Below are 25,092 nucleotides of genomic sequence, written 5' to 3'. Positions count from 1 at the left end.
AAACCACCGAGCACTCTGCTGAAAAACAATGAGGCTTTCTAATCACTTAAAGATGTACAGATTAGGAAATTTACACGGACAAATCTACCATGTCCTATCGCATTGCTATGGGTTGATATTGACCTGAGACATTGAATTTGGTTTTGGCTTGACATATCTTTAAGTTAGAGGCCAATTTAATTATGGTGAATAGGATCAAAGAAGTTGCCAATGAACCAGAAGCTATTAAGTATCAGAGGTAGAACTTGAACCTAGAATAAGTTGGTAATCATGTTTTTAGTATGACTATGGTGTTCTATGAGGTCAGAAGGCTGGCCTGGCTTAAAATTCAGTAGCTCCAGAGAAATTTTTAAACACAAATATAAGACAGTAGTAATTCTAAATTTGAAAGAGAATATCAAAAGTAGGGATCACTACCATGTCTAGATTCTTTTATGTATTTACTTATTTTTGCCGTGGAAAGATTTTCAACAAAATCATGATGTGAGTAGAGATTGCAGCTATTATTCTGCATCACTCTCTTCCATGCACCTTCAATTCAGTTGTATCCATAGTCCCTTAGAGAAGCAAGAAGGGCAAGACTTGGTTTTATGTACTTTGGACATGTTAGCAGAGACCAGTCCCTAAAGAAAGGCATCGTGCTTGGTAAATTAGAGGGACAGGGAAAAAGAGGAAGGCCCTCACACTGTGGTTTGACACAAGTATTGCAGCAGTGGGCGCGGCACAAGGGCAACTGTGAGCATGGCACCAGACAGGGCAGTGTTTTTCTCTGTTGCACACAGGGTCACTGTGAGTCAGAACTGACTTGATGGCACCGACCAGCAGATCATGAATAAGCAACAGGTATTTGAGGAATGATCGTGAATATGCCTTAGAGTCAGGTTCTGATTCTTGAGCAGGAAATGGCTTGTCAGACTCCTCACTTCTAAAAGTTGTTCAAGCGAATCTGGTGATACCCTTCCTGGTGACATTGTGTCCCTTGATCAAAGTTTTATTGGTGTTGTAAGGTCTCTCTCTCCTGACGAGATTTCAGCCTCGCTCCTTGGCTCCACACGAGAAAGAGTTCACGCTGGAGCCTGGCTCATAATCCAAGTGAATTTAATGAGAGTTCAAAGAAGCATCAGGTTTTATGCGGCACCCATAGGATTCCTTTGACCATGCGGCCTGGCTGAAACTGCTCATGGTCACGCAAGGATCTCTCTCCCAAGTTTCCTCCTACAAAGATGACCAGACAAGACCCCTCTCCCTTCCAGTCCCTGCCTTTTCAAGGGTTCCCGGGGTAGGCATGGTGAACGACCCCAGGTCGCTCCCATTGGCTGAATTGTAATCACCTGGCCCAAGTGGGCTGCTCCAGGTGTAACGCCCATCCACGCCCACCGGCGGGAAGATCCAGCTTTTTCCTATGCTGGCTCTCCTGGGCATGCATAAATGGACTTCCCAATTCCCTAGGCTAAGCTACCTAACAGTGTCAGTGAGTTGTGTCTTTCTGACAGTGCTATTGGGGTCCAATCTGGCTGGAATCGGTGATCACGTGTAGTGGTCGGTTACTTTCCCAGGAGGAAAGAGCTCAGACAAAACCAGGAGATTAATTATAGATATATGAGGTATGTTGGGCAAAACATGGGCTTTCTACTCACATTAGAGTTACAGTCTCAGAAACCCCAGGGGACGTTCTCCCCTGTGCTACAGAGTCACTGTGAGTGGGCATTGACTGGATGGCGGTGAGTTTCTCAAGAATACGTCACAACAGCCGGGGACAATATGTCTTAAACACTAAGAGTAGGTTCGAGGCAAGCTGCCAAATTCACACTGGGATGCAGGACTAAGGGGGTTGAAGATGATTTCAGAAGTTAGTTCCCAACAAATAAAAGCACTACCTCTCTTTAGGACGAGTCTCTGCAGCTCAATTATCAATAAAATTGGTGATCACATGCTCTGAAGACTGGCTGTGGGGTGAAAACTGATGCGGACAGACGTGTTCTCCATTGTGTGGAAGGACCATACTGAGTGTTCAAAAGTATATTTTTAAATGACAATTCAGAACCTACCAAAATCATGAAAATAATGATTTCTATTTTCACTGAGATACAAGTTTTGATATATTCTAAACCTTCCAAGGACACTAAAAATCCCTCTCCCTGTTCTCACCCCATTTAGCCTCAAGGTTTTTCCTCTTGACTAGTCAATTAATCATTCAGTCCAAAAAGGATGGCTAAATCATAAAAACTAATATAGTCTGAAAAGTCATCACAATTCTGAGGAACCTAGGGATATGACAACTAAATGTAATCATGACAGAATCCTAGACATTAGATTAAAATGGAGGAAATTCCACTAAAGCGTGTAATTGTTTTAATTATCATATATCAAAATCAATCCATTACTGGTGACAATTCAACTACACAAATGTTAGGTGCTAACCATGGGAGAAGTTGGGTGGGCAGGGATGGGGTCTGTGTGATGAAATGCTCTGTACTATTTTTTGCAGCTTTTTAAAACCTTTAAGTATTTTAAAATCAAATGTTTTTTACATAATAATGAAAGACTTGATCAGGCATAAGGAGACCTGGTAGCTTGGCTGTGAGTCGGGCTAACACTAAGGTCAGCAGTCCAATTTCATCGGTGGCTCGATGGAAGAAAGGTGAGGCTTTCTACACCAGCAAGGCTTTACAGCCTCAGAAAGCGGCAGCTCTACCCTGTCCTGTAGGGAGTTAGACTTAGATAAATGGCACTGATATTTGTGTGTGTGTGTGTGTGTGTGTGCGCGCACGCGTGTGTATGTTTCTTGTTTCTTTGTTTAGTTTTTGTGTAGTCTAGGTACACAGGTGTGTGGGGTAAAGAACGATGTATTTAAGTAAAATTTTTTAAATTCCTGCTATTGAGTCAAGTCCAACTTAGAGCAACTCTATAGGGCAGAGAACTGCTGCTTTGGGTTTCTGAGACTTTAAATCTCTAGCAGAGAAGACGGTCTCTCCAGTAAAGCATCTGTTGGGTTTCAACCACTAACACCAAGGATGGCAGCTCAATCCATAGCGCACTATACCACCTGGGTCCTTATATTAGGATGAAGCATGACTAGAATACACAATAAAGAAATTATTTCACCTGAGAAAGCTACACGAGTGGTTTAGTGTCTTTATTCTCTTCCTCTTTAAGCCTCTCTTTCTATTATTTGAAATCATGGTACATTTAAAGCAACTGGTCGTTGAAGTCCCTGCATGACACATTCAGTTAGATGATAATTAAAATCCTGGCTGTTTATAACCACCCAAGAATGCCTCAGAAGAAAGTCTGGCAATCTACTTCTGAAAGATCACAACCATTGGTGGAAAATATAATTATCAGCATCCATGAGGACAAAGGCAGACATTACAAAGAGATGATTAAAAACAAAAGCCGGGACCCAAAGCCCATCTGTGGACTACTGGACATCCCCTTACAGAAGGGCTCGGGGAGGAGATGGGTCACTTGGGGTGCAGTGTAACAATGATGAAACATACAATTTTCCTCTACTTCTTACATTCTTCCTTCTCCCCACTATCATGATCCAATTCGACTTTACAAATCTGGCTAGACCAGAGGATGTACACTGGTACAGATAGGAACTGAAAACACAGGGAATCCAGGACAAATGTACCCGTCACGACCAGGGGTGAGAGTGGTGATACCAGAAGGGTGGAAGGAAGGTGGGGTGGAAGGGGAAACCGACTACAAGGATTTACATATAGCCCCCTCCCTGGGAGATGGACAACAGAAAAGTGGGTGAAGGGAGATGTCAGAGAGTATAAGACATGACAAAATAATAATATTTTATAAACTATCAAGAGTATTGAGGGAGGGAGGAAAGGAGAGGGAGGGGAAAAATTGAGAAGCTGATACCAAGGGCTCAAGTAGAAAGCAAATGTTTTGAGAATGATGAGGGCAACAAATGTACAAATGTGCTTGACACAATGGATGTATGGATGTAAGGATTATGATAAGAGTTGTATGAGCCCCCAATAAAATGATTTTTTTAAAAAGATAAGAAGGATACAAAAAATAAAAGGAAAACTAAGTTGCTGACTTAGGGCAAATAATGGCATGCAGGTGGTCCAAGTGAGCTGGTCATCCAAATGTTAGCAGTTCAAATCTACACAGAAGCTTCATGGGAGAAAGACTTGGTGAATTACTTTCATAAAGATTACAGTCAAGAAGACCAGTGGAGCAATTCCGCTCTGACACATGCAGTCTCCGTGAGCTAGGAGGCAAGTAGACAGTAGCTAACAATAACAACTAAACATAGATATGGCAATTGGTAATTATCCCATCATTAACTTACTCAAATTAGTTCATGAGGTATATATGGTTTGCACGCACCATACATGTTCCTGAGATGAATAGGGGTAAAGTTGAGGGCAAGTGGGACAAGAGGCTGGAAATAAATTAAGCGTTATGTGAATTTCTCTGAAGAGCTGATCATGAAGGGCAAACCACCTTCTCTTCTCATCCTCGCAATAAATAAACAGAAAACACTTTTAGCCTGAAGAGAATGAAGGAAAAAGTTAACAGCATCATGACTTCTTTTAATTCTACTACTTCTTGCTTCTACTAAACAATTTTATTCTGAAAGATGGCAACTTTTAGATAGCTAAATAGACCTTTATAGTACAGAAGGCTGAAGTTATTTTAGATTGCTGTCACTCAATTTCCCAAACACAAATTGGCATAAACCGGCAAGCTGCGACGCCGGGGGCTTCACCGCCATGGGCCGCAAGAAGCAGCAGCGAAGTGGCGACGACCGGAGGCCGGGGCGGCTCGTTCTCAGCTTCGAGGAAGACAAGAGGTAGGAGTACCGGACGGGCTTCCACAAGCAAAAAAGTGGAGCGCAAAAAGGCAGCCATTGAGGAGCTCAAGCAGCCGCTGAAGGAGGAGCAGAAGCAGCTTCGGGAGGAGAGCCACCAGGAATACTTAAAGATGCTGGCCGAGCGAGCGGAGGCTCTAGACGAGGCTGATGAGCTGGACCGGCTGGTGACAGCAAAAACCGAGTCGGTGCTATACGATCACCCCAACCACACGGTCACCGTGACCACCATCAGCGACCTGGACCTCTCGGGGGCCCGACTGCTCGGGCTGCCCCCCACAGAGCTGGGGGCCGGGGCCAGGGCGGAGACGGTGTCATCCACGGAGAAGCCTGCCAAAGCCTTGCCCAGGACGTCCAAAGACCCCATGCTGTCCCAGCGGATCTCCTCCCTCACGGCGGTGACGACGCTGCATGCGCACAGCCGCCGAAAAGTCAAGAGGAAGCTGCCTGGGCAGGCCCAGGACTCGGCCAAGAAACCCCCTAGTGCGTACCAGCAAGAGCCAGGGGCCAGGAGCAGAGTCAGCTGGGGATTGGGCACAGCAGGCCTTGAACCTGCGCCCTGCCACCTAGGCCACTGCGTGAACTCCACCCAGCAGACCTCCAGGCCTGACTCCTCATCAGAAAGACAACGTGTGAGACCGGCCTTGTAGGGTGCCCATCACTGCCACCATGGCCACTCTTCTGACCAGGCCCTCAGGCACCTCCAGTGTCAGGGGTCATTTACAGCTGCATGCTCTGTAATGTTTGCACAGATTAAATTCCAGCCCCTCTCCGTGAAAAAAACAAAAGCAAATTGGCATAAACCAGTATGAGGTAGTTAGTTTATTGGGCCAACCTGGCCAATAAACACAAGAGGGATTAATTGAAGGGTGGAGACATAAATGGCTTGGCGAGCCTCACCCTACTGTCTCTTGCTCTTTAATGATAGGACCAATGTGCGGCGGCCTTGCTTGTTCTGTGCCTCAATTTGCAAGCTACACTACCTGTGGGACACCTAACCCATGGACAGTGTCGCTGTAATTTGAGGTTCCTTCAAGACCTGCTTTGCCACATCATTGGAATTACATCTCTTGAGTGGGGACTGTCGGACCCTGTCATCTGGCTGACTGTTGGTGACCTGCTTGCTGTTTGCTGCCTGTGGCCGGATAGCCTGACTTGCTCTACAGAGGACTACCTGATGGACCTCAAGACTTGAAGGACTGCCAGTGTCTCACAACTGTCTCATGGGAGTGAGTTGCACTAAACCATTTCTTCTGCTTTAAAATTTAATTAACTTTTTATTTCTTATGTGTGTGTGTGTATATATATATATATATATATATTTATATATATATAAATTTATTAGTGTTCTGGTTTTGTTCCTCTGGAGAACCCTGTCTCACACAAATACTTTAAGTAAGAAAATATTAAGGAATAACATCTCCTAAGATTGGCCGTTAATGATTGATTCTTAAAGAGAAGAAATGTGCCAAATAAAAATATAAACCTCACTTAGTTGTAAGGAATCAGAAATAAGCTTTGTGTTCTTCATTGGCTTGTCCCAAGTGACACTTGCAAGTCGTAGGGATCCATTCCAAACTAAGTGAACTATAAGGTAGTCAAAGCTGATTTCTGATGCTTTTTGCCTTTCTCAAGGCTACCGATTTAATCACAATATATGTTTCCCAAAGCCCTGCCATCCTGTGCTCTTCTCTGGCCTATGCTCCAGTATTTCCCATCCATTTCACTTCACCTTGAAAAGCACACCTGTCAGCAATACAGCACCTTCCTCTCACCTTTGAGCCATGGCACCTGAGCTCTCAGGATAACTTACAGGGAACACATAGTGCTCTGATTTTCTCACAATGTCATTTAGGTCTGTGAGAGAATGTTAGGACACATCGCAAGTCTCCTGTGATGGATTAACAGTTTTCTAAAACAAAAGTTTCTTTGTATATCATAGCACTTCCACAAATTATATTTTACAGTGTCCCCAAGTCCCTTGAAACTTTAACATAGTTGCTATTGTTAGATGCCAGCCAGTGGATTCTAACCCATAGAGATCCTACACACCAAAGAATAAACCTTCGTAGGGTCTTGTACCAACCTCATAATCATCCCAAGATCATTGTTGCAGCCACTGTGTCAATCCATCTCATTGAAGGCCTTTCTCTTTTTCACCGCCTACCATTTTACGTAGCATTGACTCCTCCTCTAGGGACTGGTCCCTCCTGACATTATGTCTAAATTATGGATGAGGAAATCTTGCCATCCTTGCCTCTAAGGGACACTCTGGCCTTACTTCTTCAAAGAAAAATCAGCTTGTCCCTTCAGCAGGCCCTGATAATTTCAATATTCTTCTCTAGAACCACAATTCAAATGCTTTGACTATACTTCAGTCTTCCTTATTCAATATCCACCTTTCACATTTTTTATGAGGTAATAAAAAATACCATGGCTTGGGTCAGGCACACCTTAGTTCTCAAAGTAATATCTTGCTTTTCAATACTCTAAGGAGGTGCTGGGCAGCAGTTACCAACTGCAATTCCTTTTTTGATCTCTTGACTGTTGCTTCCATAAGCAGTGATTATATATCTAAGCAAACCAAATATTTGACAACTTCAATCTTTGTTAGATTTACCATGAGGCTACTCCGTGGTCTAGTGAGAAATTTGGTCTTTAGGTTGAGTTGCAATCTGTATTGAAGGCTGCAATCCTTGATCTTCAACAGCAAGTGCTTCAAGTCCTCCTTACTTTCAGGAAGCAAGGTTGTGTCATCTGTATATCACAGCTTGTTAATAAACATTCTTCCAATCCCAACACCACATTTATTTTCATGTGATCCAGAGTCTCTCATGATTTGCTAAGCATACAGATGGAATAATTATGATGAGGTGATACAGCCTTGATGCAATATTCCTTTGGTTTGTTCACACAACTGTCTCATGATCCACATACAAGTTCAATAGGAGAACAATCGAGTGTCTGGAACTCCCATTCTTGTAGAGATCGTGGATATAGTTTATTAGGGCCTACACAGTCAAATGTATTCGCATAGTCAACAAAACACAAGTAAGCATCTTTCTGGTATTCTCTGCTTTCAGTCAGAATTCATCTAATATAACCAATGATATGTCTTGTTCCAAGTCCTCTTATAAATCCAGCCTGAACCTCTGGCAGTTCTCTGTTCACATGCTGCTGCATACATTGTGACATGATCCTCAGCAAAATTTTGCTTGCATGTGATAGCAATGATGTTGTTGTATAGTTTGAGCATTCTATTGGGTCACCTTTCTTTAGAATGGGCACATATATGAATCTCTTCCCATAAATTTGATAGATAGCTCTTTTCCAAATTCTTAAATAGACAAATGAGTTCTTCCTATTCATCAGCTTGTGGAAACATTCCAATTGGTATTTACTGCATTCTTGGAGCCTTGTTCTTGACTAATCTTTTCAGTACAGCTTGAAATTCTTTCTTCAGCCCCATTGCTTTTTGCTCAAATGTTACTTCCTGAAATGGTGGAATGTTGACTAGTTCTTTATGGTACAATGACTGTATTCTCTCCATCTCCACTTGATACTTCCTGCATATTTCAATATTTTGCCTATTGAACCTTTCAATATTGCAACTTGAGGCTTTATTTTTCCTTCATTTCTTTCAGTTTCAGATATACTGAGTGTTCTCTTTTGTTTTTCTAATTCTAGATTTTTTTTAATTTCATTATAATAATTTGACTTTGTCTTCTCAAGCTGCCCTCTGAAGTATTCTTTTCAGCTCTTTGACCTCATACCTTCTTCCATTAGCTGTAGCTGCTCTATGATTAAAAACTAATTTCAGCTTCTCTTCAGACATCCACTTTGATCCTTTCTTTTTTCTTGTGTTTTTTAATCTTTTATCTGTTCAGTCTTGTGCTTTCTTCATGAATGATTGTCTTGATGTCCTCCCACAGCTCATCAGGTCTTCTGTTACTGGTGTACGAGGCACTGAATCTATTACTCACATGTTCTTTTCATCCAGGTGGGATACATTCAAACTTGTATTTGGGTTCTAATTTCTTCATTTTCTTCAACTTTTTCCTGAACTTACATACTGGCAATTGATGATCAGTTCCACAGTCCGTCCATGACCTGGTTTTAGCTGCTGATATTGAGCTTCTCTATCGTCTCTTCCCTCAGATGTAGTCAATTTGATTTTGTTGATCTTTCTAAATTTTATTATGCAATCTCCAACTATGTTTCTATCACCAAGTCCCTATTTTCCAACTACTGTTCCTTCCTCTTTGTTTCCATATTTGCCTTCCGATTGCCAATATGTATAAATTCATCTGGATTGAGTGTTTGATAAATTTCTGGCTGAAGTTGATGGTACATTTCTTCAATTTCTTCAGCACTAGTTTTTGTGTTTCATACATACATTTGACTAAAAGTTGTATCGACTGGATTTCCTTGAAAGCAGATAGATTTGCATTGTTCTTTTGACAATGAATGCCATGTCATTCCTGTTGCTTGTGTTGTTCCTGGCATAGCATAATTTATAATTTTCTAATTCATTCAAAAGTGGGACGATATCCCACTAATGGCTAGGGTATCAATCTTTATGTGTTCCATTCTGTTTTTGATTACTTCCCAGTTTCCAAAATTATTACTGCACACATTCCAATTTCTGATCATTAGCAGATTTTTTCAGCTGTTTTTCCACACCTTGAGATGTGCCTCTTCAGTAAATGAAGATCCTGAAGATGCCCTGCTGCTACTATGTTAGACAAAGTTCAACTTCCATCAGTTATCCCTTCAATCTCTGCCAGTATTTCAAAGGTATGCGTAGTGTCTTCAGGGGCCACTTCCTCTAAAGTAAGAAGCTGAGTGCTTCTGCATTGTCTGTTCTTAGTCTGGAAGCTCTCCTGAAACGGGTTCATTTTGGGTGACCCTGTGAGCATTTGAAACACCTGGGACATAGTTCCCAGCATCACAGCAACATCAAAGCCAACGCAGTACGCCTTGTAGACACCACGATTTGAAAGACAAAAATGGGGCTATCATTTAGAAAGTCCTCAGTTAGGGTGTTCAGAATACAGCCACATCAGTGTCTCTAACATTATAATCATCATATAAATCCTATACTATACATGTAGAGAATTATAAGCCATATTATCTATATAGGACCCTAGGGATTTGTAGTCAGTATTTTGTCAGATAACTTAGTTGGGAGAATATTTAAAGGTATAAATCCCTGCTCCATCTTTGGCAGATTTTGTTATATTGGGATTCAAATCTATATTGTAAAAAACAATTGGAAAATTCTGAAGAAGTTAGTCAATATTCTGAGCTTTTTGAAATACCTAGTTCCTTATGGAATCTTAAAAAGGACTAAAGAAAAAGCAAATTCAAAATATCCCTACCCCCCCAATTTTCCTGTAAGCCACAAAGCAGTGAGAAGAAGCAGACTTGGTCTCCCAGCATGGACAATAGCAATACATGCAAAAATATTACTTAGAGATTTGACAATAGGCAAACTAAAAGGCAGAGATAACAGCAATGCCTTGGGTCTTATTGTATCTCTGGTTTCTCCCTTGAAGATAATTTTTGCGTGGTGGACCAAGGGGAAATGAGCCCAAAGAGACCCGACTAGAGTCTGAATTTCTTGTATGACTTTCTTCCTTACTCTTATCAGTATCATTGATTTCACCTGACTCATGGCAATCTTGGCACATGTATATCACAGGATATATATTATATACATATATATATATAATTTTAAACTTCACAGCAGTTTCACAAGTTAAATATTATTATAATAATTCCTGTTTTATGGAAAAGGAAAGAAAAGTATATAAATTTTCAGAAATAATTGTATAATAAACAAAAAATATTAATTTAAGAGTAACTATAGCAAAATTAATTTAAGAGTAACTATAGTCTCCTAGCAGGGAAGCAGCCCACTTTCCCATACTCATCTAATGTTATTATTTTAGCTGATGCAGTTTTTTCTCTCCAATTAGTAATTGGTACTAATATATCCCGATGCCTCTCGGCACACTGAGCAAATGAGTGACCCTGCCAGGCCCCTTTGTGTCTTTGTGAAAACAACACATGTTCTTTCCTCTGGCCGAAGCCCTCTTACAGAGTGCAATTAAAACATAAAAATGTGCTAAAAATGTGCTACTAATGTGCTATCAAAGCTGGCCCTGGGGACATAAAAGTGTCATCACGCCTCCATCCTCAGGCAAGAACATGGATCATTCTAACATCATTAAAATAATAAAATAACCAATATCAGTTTTGCTATGGATATCAGTGATATTGATTTGTCATTTCTTAAGAATTTACTGAAATGTATAAGCTAATGAAAAGTATGACATTCTGTCAAATTATGAAGTCTTGATATAATCTACATATAATCTGTGTCCTAAGGCCAAACGTACTAAAAAGATACAAATTATTAAAATCTGCATTTCCTTTTTTAAAGCTACAGAACAATTTGATTTATGCCCCAATATAAAAAATTAAATTATATATACTACTAGCTATAAAGTAGGCAAATATAAGTGAAAGATATTAGGATACCAAGGAAAAGAATAAGTCATAGGGACATCGTAAGATTAGATTGTGTCCTTTTGCACAAAGTATGATTGACTGAATAAATCTCAATACAGTTCTTAAACCTCTTTCTTTTATTTCAATCTTAACTGATGTACTTTCCGGAAACCTGGAAATCTCATTGGAGAAATACCTACAAATATAGGAAAGAAAGAACAATGTTATAGCTTGTGTGCTGTAGTTCCACATCCTGATGGGTCTTATGGGATGGTTTTGTATTTGAAAGGAAGAAATATAGAGATAGAATAAGTTTGGGCATGCTCACCTCCTCCATGGTATCAGGAAACGGGTTCAAGCAGAAGAGAGAGAAAATGTATTCTTAACATCAATTTATAGGGTCTCTGGACACGTAAGCCCCCTCCTAATTACAAGCACCCATATATGTAACAAAGGGAGCTGTAACCTAACCTTAGGGGTCCCTGAGCTCATTGGAGGACTAAACTAACACCAGTGCTGGGGGCAGGTAAGGGGGGGAGTGACTGGCCTTTGAGCAAGGAAAGCAATAGTAACATGTCTGCTCCTATAGATAAAGCTGCCAGCCAGGCAGAAATTAGTCATGTGCCTGTCAGAGGAAACTTTAAGGTGGCCCTACTAGGGGAGGACCTTGTGGGGAATAGTCTTAATGATGAGAATGTCACTGGGACTCATCTCTAACTCACAAGAGTGAAGGCCTACCTCCACCCAAAACCCAGGCTTCTTACCTATGAGAATAAGGAACTTGTCTGCACATATTCTCTTCCCTCTCCTCAGTTTCCCACATTCCACCCTTTTGTTTTATGTATAAAATTTGAAAGAGCCACCAAGGCTACATGACCTTTTCCCACACTCCTCAGCTTTCCATAGAAGCAGCGTTTCTTGCATGTTATTGCAAGGAAAAAAATATGATTATAAGCAATAGTGTTAGGCGAGACCATAAGCGATGCAAAATGCTTGGAACCCAGGCACGTGGGCCAAGCCTCTCCAAGCCATCTACCAATTGTTTAACTACATCCGAGCTAGGGCATGACTTCAGCCCATCCTTAATATATTGAACATTTTCTTTTTTTAGCTGAATAAAATCTAAATAAAAGTTTCCCTAAAATAAGTGCTTTCTAATCAAAGCCATCATATGTTACACTGTACAGGTAAGGGGTTATACAAAAATGTTGTGTTCCCGTCCATTTTAACCATGATCTTGATCTTTCAGCAAATGAATAGTCTGTGTTGTAGCCAAGGTCCTTTTGCATAAAATGTCTAGTTTAGATAGAGTCCCAGAGTGTCTCTTCTGAAGTATCAACAATGTTAGACATGATTACAAGTTGCAGCAGGCAGCTATTGCTAGTCTCAAATCTGTGAGGTCTGCTTGATGCTTTGGATAACTTCAGCAGCAGGGCAGGGGGGTCTCTGGGCTGTTTTCCCAGCTCTCATGTCACACCATCACCTAACAAGCAGCATCGTTGAACATCTTTTGAATTCAGCCAATGAACTATCAAACCTGATATCTGTATGCATTTTTCCACATACTTTTACATGGAGAAGGAAATGGAAGACTGTAGACTCATGGGTTTCAAAACTCATACTTCTCGGAAGTGGAATTCTTCACCTGGAAACATACATTCTCCCTTCTATATACATTGAACAATACATAACCCATATAAAGTAACTGTCCATGTTTGAAAGACTTTTAATTTATATGACTAAAATAGAGAATAAGATAATAAATATGGTCATAGCTCTCCCAGATATTGCTTATGTGATTTGGGGCTGTCTCTCCCAATTGACCATGACTTCCTAGAGAGCTTAAATAAAGTCTATTTTTTCCCCCTGAATACATACATACTAGATAACAAACTTCTTGTCAGGTACTTAAAACTCAGAAAACGTCTGTTAAATGTTGATGCAAAAAATTTTTATGAAGTTCATAATATGCATATATTTGATGGAGAATTTCTTAGTCATGAGAGACCAAAACCAATACAAGAAAGTCAATTGAGGCTCTTTCAATGTGGTGGTTGCTATTGTTTTGTTTTCATCTTATTTGGACATTTCATTCTGTTTCATTTATTTTTAGTTTTTTTTTAATCCTTTGCAGTATGGTCAACTGTACTTGATTTTGAAGTTATTAAAATCTGAAATGAATTGAATTCAGTATAGTGTCCTGAATAAGCTCTTTCAAAATTAGCTTATAAAACTCTAAGCCTTAGTACTCATAAATATCGAGTTTGATATAAGTCATTTTCATTGATCCTTTATTATGTGGTGTTTCCTGAGTTCAGAAAAGATGAATCACTGATTATGTAATGATTATACTAAATAAAGTATTTTACTGCCTTTATTTTTTTCTTACATTTCCACCTAGCTGCCAGACAAAATGAGAGCAAAACATTTTAGTTAATGCCTCCATGTTTTCTCAGCCAAACATTTTATTTTTCCTAATGAAGCTGTCATACTACAGAAAATGGAAAGAAAATATCTTTGGAATACCTGCAGAGAAAGGTGAGGCTATGACTAAGCCAATTGCCTAATAATGGTAGGGAAATTAATTGAGGTGAAATTACATATTCATTTTAATCCTAAATTTATATGCCCAACAGCAAAAATGTGTACTGTAGATAGGTAGATCTTGCATTTAAAGAATAATGAATTCAGTGAAAGGCTTCTCTAAGCTGGTTACTAAGACCCCCATCCTCTCAGGCCCTAAACATCCAGTGTGCACCCTGCTGGGGTACTTCACTAAAAAGGGAGAAGAAGAAGAATCTACAAAATTCATAATTGTACTTCAACATATGAAAAATTATTTTAGAACCTATGAAAAGCTAGTATTTTCAAACTAATCCTCTTATTATACTATTCTATGTTCAGTGTGATTGCAGAATATTTCTTGGAAACGGTGAACATGATGGCTTCAGGGTGCGAAGGAGATCAGATAGAAAGGGGAGCATGTGAAACATGCACTTCAATAAGTCAGAAAGGAAAATGCAAACCTTAACTCTTAGTGTTCGATGATCTCTTTCTCCAAAGCACCCACCTGATAAAATGTGACTTCTGCAGGGTGCTCCCTGCAGTGAGCAGATAAAATAGAGTAGGTAAATTACTAGAATTTTTCAGCCAATATCTCTTCCTTCAGAGAAAAATAGAAAATATAAAGATTGGGTACAAAGACATCTTCCCAAAGTTCTATAAAAATAATTTTAACTTATGAAATATGGTATCTGATGTCTATTATCTGAAGACAATTTCTGAAATGAAGGTCATGTCACATTTAGTAAACTAGATGCATAAATACACATTTGTATTCGTACACATGCATTCACATCTGATAGAAATAGATAGGTTTTTAGATGCTTACTAAAGAGAACTTTAAAAAAAAAGAAACTTCAAGTTAATTGTGTATTTCTTTTGCCCACAGTGGATATTTCAAGAAATAGCTTAAAAATTTCTTATAAAAATAATACCAGTTGAAAAACACTGATAGTACCTATAAACACTAGTCAGATACCATGAATATATGAATTTCAATCTGTTACTCAGAATGCATGTAGAGCCATCTATCTAATTTAGTTAAAAATTAATCACCCGATTTAAGTTATGTTTAAAGAACTTCTGAGAGGTGCAGAGGATGTTATTCTATTATAATTCAAGTTCTTTAGAGTTATAACAATAAATAGAATTCCTACTCTCACAATTCTTAAAATAGAGCAGAGCAAATACAGTGTAATCCTGCATGATTATAATGAAAACAATGGCGATGTGCTGAGAAAGAAACGGAGAGAACCTCAACATTTCAGGTAACAGACAGCTGTAGGCTGAAGCGAGCTCTCCAGAGATATCATTGAGCCATCAGCAATATATACACTTGCAAGACTTCTAAATTTTGGCTACCAGACATTAGAGGTGAAGGTAATAGCATAAGGACAACTGGAGAGTCTAAGAAGAGAATAGACTATTTCAGTTAGTCTGTCATTGTTTTTATTTGCAGAGTGAAAGAGCATGTTTGCTTAGGTAATTGATTTTAGCAATGCTCAAGAATGAATATGCAGGGGATGCTCAAGGGATTGCCAAACGGGTCCTGTGCCACCTTCCTGAGAGTTTATGGACCCATAGTTTATTGACATATAGAAGTAGATTGACTGTTTTCTTCCTGCGCTGTCTTAGTCTGCAAGCGCTGCTGAAACCCGTTTGGTATCATAGTAACATCTACATATTCCAAACACCCTTGCATATTTCTAAAGAGAAGTGACCATATGACTCAGTTCCCATCATCAAGAAAAAATCAGATCTGTTGATGCCAAGTAATATAAAGTGACTTAAGAAACAAGACACCCTTTTCTACCTCGGCTATATCATGACTTGGAGTGCAGACATGAAAACTAGAGCTCGTAATGCCACCTTTGACCATGAAGAGACAAACACATGTACAGCAAGGTAGAGCTATTAAATAATGCTCACATGCCTGCATTGTACAATAGCATTTCCTAGCTTGTTTAAGTCAAAGTAATTTTTAGTTATTTTTGTTACATGAATATAATTATACACATGAAGATGTATCAGATACATCAAACATGTTAATCAGAAATCCATAGTCATATCAACATATGTTGGTTCTATTTTTCCATGATCACACCACTTTTAATTGTAATAACAGCAATAAAATCAATCACATCTTATTCATGCCTTTTTGGGAAGATTTTAGAAACATTTTGTTCTTAATTTAGGGCAGAGGACACTATCACATTTATAACTCTTTATAAAGAAAATTATCAATTCAGGAACTAAATATCTATTTACTCTCCATTTCTCACCTACCATGTTACAATCCCAAAATATCAAGTTTTTTCATTATCATCTAAAAATGGATTTTATTTTTATACATTTTTCTGATATTCTAAAAAATGAAAAATATTGTGCATGTTCTATAAATGGATCTTAGAAAGATGGTGCACCTGTAAGCTGGGACTGATTTTAAGGAGTTCATTGTCATTACTGTGACAAATACATAGGTTTGTTATTGGAGCTGGAAGGAGGGATTTACACTGAATATGTTTAGGAAATGAACTAATTTGAATTTGAATTAAGAAACCAGAGTTGCAGTCACAGAAAACAGCTAGGAACCCAGAAGGCTAAAGTATTAAGTAGGAGTTCACAATTGACTGTACAGGACTTGAGTAGTCTATGAAGGAATAGGAAAGCCTAAAATTTAATGAAAGAATAAGAAGACTGGGGGTGTAGACAGAAGGAACAACAACAAAAGTATTTCTCTTAAATAAGTATAGATTGGTAATAAATGTAAGGAAAGAGCAGAGTAAGAACATGCATGTTTGGTGAAGAGGCTTTTCTTTGTAGGCAGCAATGTGTAAAATATGATTAAGTAACTGACACTTTTTGTGTCAACTTGTACCTGTGTGAAAATATAGGGGTGAACTCTAACTTACCAATCAGGTCATAGCCTGATGATCCCTCTTAGGGGTGTGACTTTTTAATGAGAGACACGGAAACTCTCCTCCTATTTTCTTTCCTTCTCCCTGGGACCCTGTGTCCTCCTCCAGGGCTGACCCTACATGGGCCACTGACCTGAAAAGCTGTGGGTGCCCTGTCATGTATCCATCAATCTTGGATCCACATGGATGAGAAGAGGATAGGATGGGGAAGGGGAGTAGATAGTCAACAAACTCGGGGGTAAGGGAACAACAAGAGATCTAAAACTGATGACGAGGAGGGTGTCTAATGCCTGGTGGGGTTTGGTCAAGGGAAATGTATCAGGAATTACTGAGAGTTGAATGGAGGGTGAATATGACAGTGGGATAGGAAGAAGGTGAGAGGAAATAGAGGAAAAATAAGAGGTAAAAGCTATTTACAGAGGTATAGGTATATATATGGATATATATGTGGAAAACCATTAATTTATAATGCAATGGATAGAGGCCAATGTGTGTGTGTGCACTTCTATAAATATTAAGATAGCAGATGAACTTTGGGCCTCTACTCAAGGCCTCCCTTAACACAAGAACACTTTGTTCTAATAACCTGACATTCTTTGATGCTCACCTTCCTGAGATGATCACTGAAGATAAGATGGATGCAAGAGAAAATGTGGTGAGGATAGTGAATAGTACCTGGTTATCAAAAAATGTAGTATCTGGCGTCTTAAAGGCTTGAAGTTAAATAAGCAGCCATCTAGCAGGGAAGCAAAGAAGCCCACATGATAGAAGCACAGCTGCCTGTGTGATCATGAGGTGTTGGCCGGACCAGGTATCAGGTATTAAAAGATCCCAAACAAATAGTTGTGTCGATGTGAACGACGGCTGTTGGAGGGGAGACCCAAAGCCCATCTGTAGACAGTTGAACATCCCCCCACAGAGGGGATATAAGGAAGGGACAATTCAACCAGGGTGCAGTATAACACAGATGAAACATCATTCCTCTAGTTCCTAAATGCAGCAACCCCCCCCCCACACACACACACATACACAACAACACGACTGTGACTCAGTTCTTACCTTACAAATCCGGCTAGACTGAAGTAGTAGACACATTGGTACAGATAAGAACTCTCGGCACATGGAATTCAGAACAGATAAAGTCCTAAGGAGCACCCGGCTGTTTTCTTTCAAGGCATATTTGTTTGTTTTGTTTTGTTTGGCAGTCAATGGTTCTTATTAATATTCTTCACCAGTACCATAATTCAAACACATCAATTTTTCTCCAGTCTTCCTTATTCAATATCCAACTTACATATGTATATGAAGCAATTAAAAATATCATGGCACACCTTAATCCATGAAGTCACATCCTTGCTTTTCAATACTTTCAAAGGTCTTGTGCAGTAGATTTACCAGTTGTGAGAATTTGAGTTTTCTTTACATTGATTTATAATCCATACTGAAGGCTGCAATATGTGATCTTCATCAAGTACAAGAAGTCCTCCTCACTTTTACCATGCAAGGTTGTGTCCTCTGTGTATCCTAGCCTTCCTCTTACTGTGATGCCACACTCTTCTTCATATAATCCAGCTTCAGCACAGGCTGGAGAGCTATGATGAGCCAACACAACCCTAGCACACACTTTTCCCGATTTTAAGCTGTGCAATATGTCCTTGTTCTGTTCACACAGCCGCCTTGATCCAAGCAGGATGTCAAAATTGTCCAATCCCTTTGGTATAGTTGATACAATCATAATTAATCCTGTTACCCATCACTCACAGTTGAATCACATAGTTCCAACTATCGTCAACTACTTTCACTTACCCACTCCTCAAGTAGTGAAGAAATATAATAAATCTTACGGGATCCATCCAGTTACTTGGTGAGTGTTTTAAAGACTATGCCAAGAAGGACCATAACTCATTGTTCCAAAAACATAATTAATTTCACTCAAATGGCCTAATTATCTCCTGTTTTCTATATATACCAGCTAATCTATCTGGAGCAGAAAACAAAGTATCTGTATTAAAAAGGACTGAACAGAGACAAAACGACAACAACAGCAAGATGGATAACTCCACAATCAACAATAACAGCAACATTTCAATTAAAGGAGTCCTGGCTTGATGGATGCTTGATTGCTTCCCTCTGTCCTGCATTCCTCCACTCTTCTCTTTGTCTTTCCTTCTGCCTTTCTCGTTCTTTCTGTGTTTTTCTGTTTCTGTTGGTTCCCTGATTCCAGTCACCTGTATTGGTACTTTCTCAACATTACATAGAATTGTAAAATTTATATTAGATTTAGGAGTACATCATCTGTAAGTTATAAAAAAATAAGTAATTAAGTGATAAAGATCTATCTTATAATCAAAACATGGAACTGGTGAACATGTAAACACTAATATACACCCAGGTGCATGTTTTCACATTAATTTTCTGATGGATGCCTATTTATCCAAGACAATTCCATTTCTTTTCTAAAACCATTGCTTTTAAATGTTCACTTATGAATTGTTAGCCAGCTAGGTCTAACAGGATTGTTTTAGTCATTCCTTCTTTGTACCCTACATTCAACCAGTTGTCCGTCATATTTGTTCCACATTCACATTCTCACCCTTTATCCTTCTTATTTCCACTGTTAAAATCCTACTGTGAACCTTCCATATTGCTTGGTGGTGATGTTCAATAAACTTACATAGCATCTGAATTTCCCTTGTAACATAGTGAACTTGACAATTTAAAAATGCTCATATGTGTTGTTGTTAAAATTGTCAAATGCCACTATTTTGACTCCAACTCACGGTGACCATACAATAGAAATAAGCACTGCTCAATCCTATACCCTTCTGACAACCATTCCTAGGTTTCAACCTATTGTTGAAAGACTGTACATAATTAAACATGTATGTACCAGAAGATTTTAAATCATCAAATTCCAGAATATTTCACTGTGCTCATGTGTACATATGGCGAGAGTCAGTCATTGAAATAGAACAAAATTTTGTATTTTTAACTCAGGAAAAGTGTTGGCTGGGTTGCAGCCTTTCAACATACTTATTGAATCTGGATGGTGAACAAATAATCCAACAAGCTGGGCTATAAGAAGAAGAATATGGCTTTGAATTGAAGACATCTTCATTATTATCTTGAGATATGCCCACGACACTATCTTGTTGGCTGAAATCCAAGAGAATTTCAGGCACTTGCCGATGAAGATCAAGGAACATAACCTTCAATTTTCATGAAGATATCATCTGGTGCAAATTTTGTAGTGTTTTATCTTGAAACTCATTGTTTGTCTTTTGGTGCATACAGATTTTTGTTGAGTAAGCATGCCATCTCCTAGAGAATGCAATATACTATTTCTAATTGAACACTAACAACTATCAATTTTATTTTATCCGGATTTGCTATATTGAAAGACATAGCTCGATAAAAGTACTTAATGATGACTGAGGGTAGAATATTAGCTTATTACTACACTAAATCTGCTACTTAGCAACTGGGCTCCTGAACTATATGTTAGCATTTCATGAGTGTTACATGCACAGATTCAATAGTCAGTTAATATTCCTGTTTATTGTATATATCAATTTACTGGAATATATTATCTTAGAATACATTATCCATGTTTAAAATGCAGCTAAATTTGACCTTGGAGTTGAAATTGTCTTCAAATGCAGTCTTTCTGACATAACTTTTTTTATTACTTTTAAGCCAAATATATTGTTTCTTTTACTTTATACATTCCATATAATTTATGCATATTGACATTTGGACTTAGGTGCACATTCAGAGTCAAATAATCAGCTTTAATTATATACATATATGATTCATATGCATTTTCTTAGTTTTTCTTGAAACAATTGTTTTAATTAAGTTAAAATTTTTGTGAATATTATTTTAAAGCACGAGATATGTATCAAGTAAATTAAAAATAAATGTTAATCTAGGTTAAACATCATACATCTCAGTAGCCAGTCGGCTTGTTAATCCACTAACAAAATGACATGTGTACTTTTATCCTATAGAAATTTAGTCTCAGAACCCCCATACAGGGTCACTATGAATATGAATTGACTTGATGATAGTGAGTGTGGTTTGGGGTCTCAGATGGCCTGGAATATAGTTGCCTCGTGTGATTCTGAAGAGTGAAGCTACCCATAGGAATGGAAGTGATGGTGAGTTCTTGGAACTCACACTGAGTAGAACTACCAAACCAGTCCTGGGTTGCCCACTTCAGGTTTTTATGGAGAAAGGGAAAAAAAATGAACATTGATATTTTAAATAAGGATGATTCTCAATAAGATCAGATAGCAGGAACAAAGTGATGGGAGCAGACAATAAATGGAGCAAACTCTACAGAGATGGCTGGCTTTATTCCCTCTTCCTGGGATGACCATTGAGAGGAAAAATGAATGACTGGAAGTATAAGTCCTTGCTACAAACTATTGTAATGATTCCCTTTCCAAAATCTGTCTTCTTACACTGATCATTATCTCCCTTCACCCACATTTCTGTTACTCGTCCCTCTGGGGGTTGGGCTATATATCCAACCTCGTGATGGGTTTAATAAAAATAATATGTAATTGATCAAGGATTGGAGGGGTTGGAGGGGAGGGAGGAGAGGAAAAAATGAGGTGATATGAAAGGCTCAAGTAGAAAGAAAATATTTTGGAAATATTGATGCAGCATATGTACAAGTGCACCAAATATAATTGATGATGGATTGTCATAAGACTTGTAAGAGTTCCCCAATAAAATGACTAATTCATAATGTACTATATATAAATGAAAATATCTATATTTTCATTCAAAATAAAAAATGTATATTAATGAAAACTATCTTGTTCGCACTAAACTCCTCAATCCTAAACTGAAAATAATTGGGGTAACTCCAATTGCGAGTCATGTTTCAACAGATTATGAATTTTCCTGAAATATGAGCAGTCTGAGCTCAGAACTGCAGTTACATCCTGAAGTAGGCCCTACAGCGTTTCACATGTGAAAGTTGAATTGTTCCTCATGTGACTCCCCAACTGGCAAATATCTATCTAAATAACTTATGAATAAAACTGTTTCTATCAGCTCCAATAAGGAAAATGTGAAGCTGGAAGTTAGAGCTTGTGTCCTTTTAAGAAGTATAATTCCATTAACCTAGGACCTTAAAAAACACACACAATATCGAAAAGATGATTCCTCTGTCTTATATCAAATGAGTTAGGGTAAGATAATCCAATAAGCAAATATGTGTGGGCTTATTTCAGCTTAATTATTGATCTACAGCGAACAGTGTTACATATTTTGCACCACTTAATTACAGATTCATTAAGTAAGCAGGAGTAAGACCTTGCTTACTTGGTACTCAGTACCTTGTCAAGGATTTTAAATTTGAAATGAGGATTTGGTTCTCTAAGACATTGTTATGGGAGTGACTGTGGTAGAATCACATCTACAATATTGCCAAACCCATACTTTAGAATAAAGAATTTGTGCTGTGTCAAAACTATGAAATTGTTCACTTCAGGTTAATAACTAAGCACATATAAGCCTAAATTTATTTCTGATATTGGGTAAGCCCACAACCAAAGCAAAATCAAGATCCAATACACCAAACCCACTACCTTCCAGTTGATGCTGACTAATAGTGACCCTACAGGTACAGGAAAGACCGTCTTTCTCTTGAGGAGCACCTGGTGGCTTGCACTGCTGACTTTAAGATTAGCTGCACTCTGTTTCCTGACAGCACCACCAGGCTTCTTTTCAGAATGAATATTCCTGTTTAAGAATTTCCAATAATTTGGGTGTTTAAATTTTCCAGGGAACTGAATTTTAAATTCTTAAATTATAATCTTTTGATTATTTCTCTCTTCTTCTGATTCTGTAATTTCAATCTCTAGTCACTCACAATATACCCCTGTCGTGGGTCCATTTATTTCCCAAAAGTGTGAATGTGTGGTGCGAAAATATTCAGTTAACTTTATTTTTATGCTGTACAACACATGTATATTGGAGGGCTTCAATAAATGCTTGTAAAATATATCATGATTCAAGAATCTATGTGGTCAATAAGTGAATTTGTTTAATCATTCTTCATCGACTATGTTTCATGGGTGAATTATTAAACACAGGAGTGCCTGGGGTGTAGAATCACATAGATTGAGTCAGTTCCCAACTTCAATGTTCAATACTCTCTGCTCTTCATTTCTCCTTCTATAAAAACATGAATAATGGTATCTAATCCATTATGTATGTGTAACAATTTGGTGCATATTGATATTCAATATATGTTTTCTACTATTCCCAGTTGTATCAAACCAGAAGTTTTTAAGTTTTATGCAACTGTTCATAAAAGGAAAGTTTTAATGTTTAGACTTGAAATCTTTCTAATAGTCACACTAGCTCTAAAAATTTCTTTGAAAAGAGAGTAAGTATATCTCTTTCTGTAGCTCTCTCTGAAAACTCTTTGTTCTAGAAAATTCTACAAGGGAGCCAAGAAAGTTAAATAGGAGGATAATTAAATATATCTATAGTTACATATCATACACAACTTTGTTGTTGCTGGTGGTAGGCACCAGCCAATCAGTTTCCCCTCCTAGCCACCCTGTGCACAACAGAAGGAGACTCTGGAGGCTCTGTGCCATCCTCACAATTGTTCTTAGGCTTAAGCTTATTGTTGCAGCCACTTTTCAATCCATCACGTGGGGCGTCTTCCTCTTTTTCTCTGTTACTTCACTTTACCACGGATGATGTCCTTCTTTGGGGACTGGTTTCACCTGACAACATATTAAAGTACTTGAGAATTTTTGTATCCTAGGAGCATTCAAAGTGTACTTCATCCAAGACAGACTTTCTTGTTCTTTCAGCAGCCAGTGGTACTCCTGATAGTCTTTAGCAGCCCCATAAAAATAAGAAAACAAAAAGAGGACCTGAAGCAAAGGGCTTAAGTGGAGAGCCAATGCTTTGAAAATGATTAGGGCAAAGAATGTACGGATGTGGTTTACACAATTGATGTATGTATATATATGGATTGTGATAAGAGTTGGATGAGCCCCTAATAAAATGTTTAAAAAAGAGAAAACATTACAAAATAAAAATATTAAAATTAGCTATGGTTTCTCAATTTATCCTCCACTTCTGAAAGCGAGTTTTCATAATTCTAACCATTCTACAATGACTTTTTGTACTATGATTTACCAAATTCAAATCATATTCCTTTTAAATATTATTTGAGTTTGAGGAATAAAAATAAGACTGAAGGGGCAAGATCAGGAATGTAGGGCTTGTGGGGTAATATTTTCCAATGAAGTTCTCATAGGACAGTTCTTGCTTCACTCAAAGTATGAGCTGGTATATTGTTGCAATGAAAGTAAAGAAGGCTTTTTATATACCCTTTCTAGTGGTGCAGTGGAGTAAGCTTTGGCTCCACCCACAAACCGCTCCTTAGAAGAAAGTTGAGGTTGCCTGCTCTCTGTAAGTCTTACAATCTGTGAAACCCTATGGAGCAGTCCTCTCTCATAGGGTCACTATGTCTCAGATTCCATGGCCAGTGAATTTTGCGGGGTTTTTTGTTTTTTTTATTTTGTTTTTGTGTGGTGGTGTTATTAAGTAGAAGACAGACACTGGGATGAGTAATTTGCATGCACCATCTTATCTATTCATCAGAACCTCGTTTACTATTATTAGCCTACTTTTGCAAATACAGAAATTGAGGGCTAGAGATCAAATGACTTGGTCAATGTAACCATAACTGGGTAATGGCACAGCCGGGACACTTTAAAGATTTAAACTAGGACCCTCTGAGTGTTGCATATCATTATTGAGTTCCACAGCTATCTGAAAGGATAGAAAGATGGAGGTTCAAGTCCACCCAGAAGTGCCTTACCGTTGTGTATTTGTGTGTGGCTCTGTTGTTATTTCAAGTCCAAAAGAAGAATTTAATTAAGCTGTAGTAAGGAAAGATTGTTTGCTGGTGTAGTAATTTGATATTGTTTGATTTTTTAAAAAAGATGTTTCTTTACCTAACATACTCTTTATTATATGGGATTATTAACATTTAAAATCTTTGCCTTCCATAAGCATATTTGAATTTTAGAAGAGTTTATTCTCTTTTAAGAAAATTATTATTTTCCAAGAAATAGAGAGATACATGGTACATATTTGAAAAAAAAGAAGAAGACAGATTTAAGGAATAAGCATATCCAGTCATCACATAAAAATGCAAAAATATTTTAGTCAGACACAAGACTTTACAACTTTGGTTCTACTTATGTTTTA

The 25,092-nt window shown here is 38.3% G+C and overlaps 1 pseudogene; it reads left to right on the top strand.

The window, feature by feature from the left end:
* The first annotated feature begins 4,742 nt into the window (after positions 1-4,742).
* LOC142452490 (nucleolar protein 12 pseudogene) lies at positions 4,743-5,490 on the top strand (annotated as a pseudogene).
* The last annotated feature ends 19,602 nt before the right edge of the window (positions 5,491-25,092 follow it).

This window comes from Tenrec ecaudatus, chromosome 7 (genome assembly GCF_050624435.1).
Source record: "Tenrec ecaudatus isolate mTenEca1 chromosome 7, mTenEca1.hap1, whole genome shotgun sequence".
NCBI classification, from domain to species: Eukaryota; Metazoa; Chordata; class Mammalia; order Afrosoricida; family Tenrecidae; genus Tenrec; species Tenrec ecaudatus.
The sequence above is the reverse complement of the archived record's forward strand: the minus strand, read 5'-3'. Positions and strand labels throughout refer to the sequence as shown.